The following is a 1,370-nucleotide window of genomic DNA, read 5'->3' as shown; positions in this document are numbered from 1 at the left end:
GACACTCCTACACAAGGAAATCATACAATTTTAGGTACCCAAGTTTTCTTAGGTCCTTCATGGTTAGTAATGTTGGTTCCTTTTGGAACCCAAACCTTTTTAATTTTTCTTTTAGCTTTTCTTTTCTATGATCACACACATTAGCTTTATGTCCTATTTTTCCACAGCAAAAATAGGTTATATTCTTAATTTTGCTTTCCCCTGCTTTTACAAAGAAATTACTAAGGAGCTTTTGCTTATTTTTAGGTTTATACCCTAAACCAGCTCTATTGAACACAGCTCGTTGACTATTAAGTATCATTTCTAATTTTTCAGAACTATATGTAAACTTTTCTACAAAAAATTTGTATTTTTCAAGTTCTTGTGCCAACTTTTGTTTTTCTGTTTTTAGTGCGTTTAAGTCTTTTGTGAAATTATCTCTAATAGTTTGTTTATCCTTTTTAAGTTCAGAAATTTCCTTGGTTAGTTTTTCGTTATCTTTAATTAAGGTATTCATTTTTTGAATTAACATTTGCTTGCTTGTTTTAAGTTCTAAATTTTCTTTAATGATAAAATCCTTATCCTTAACTAATTTATCGTATTTATGGAGGTGAGATTGATTGGTTAGTTTTAGCTCTTTATTTTTAAGATTTATTGTTTTATATTCATCCATTAATTCATTAAACGCATCATACAATTCATCAAAGGTAAAATCTAAATGCGTTTCAGATGTTACCTCATTTTCATTTGCCATAAAACAGAGGTTGGCCTTATCCTCTTGTTCCTCATCCGATGATGATGATGATGAATCGGAATCCGATAGGGTGGAGATGAGGACTTTCTTTTTCTTGTACTTACTGGCCTTCTTGAGCAAAGGACAGTCCGCTCTGAATTGTTCCAGCTTCTTACATTCATAGCATCCGATTCCCTCATTTTTCCTTTTCTTACCTTTATCCTTGTAATAGGAACTTGAGGGACCTCTCCTCTGATGAAAGGACTTCTTTCGGTTGATGAATTTTCTGAACTTACGCACGAGAAGAGCCTCATCATCATCTCCCTCATGATCTTCTTCTTCACTGCTGCTACTGCAAGATAAATCCTTGTTAGAAGAAGTAGATTTGAGAGCTATTACCTTTTTCTTATGAGAGGATTCTTCTTCGCTGTGTTGTTTCATTGTGAGCTCGTGCGTCATTAGGGATCCAAGAAGCTCCTCAAGTGGAAGCTTGTTCAAGTCCTTGGCTTCTTGGATTATCGTAACCTTGGCCTCCCATGACCTTGGCAAATATCGAAGAACTTTTCTGACAAGGTCACTGTTAGTATAATTTTTGCCAAGGCTTTTTAGGCCATTGACAATGTCAGTAAATCTAGTAAACATGCAAGTGATAGTTTCA

This window comes from Phoenix dactylifera, unplaced genomic scaffold, assembly GCF_009389715.1.
Source record: "Phoenix dactylifera cultivar Barhee BC4 unplaced genomic scaffold, palm_55x_up_171113_PBpolish2nd_filt_p 001306F, whole genome shotgun sequence".
Taxonomy (NCBI): Eukaryota; Viridiplantae; Streptophyta; class Magnoliopsida; order Arecales; family Arecaceae; genus Phoenix; species Phoenix dactylifera.
Note: the sequence above shows the minus strand (reverse complement) of the source record.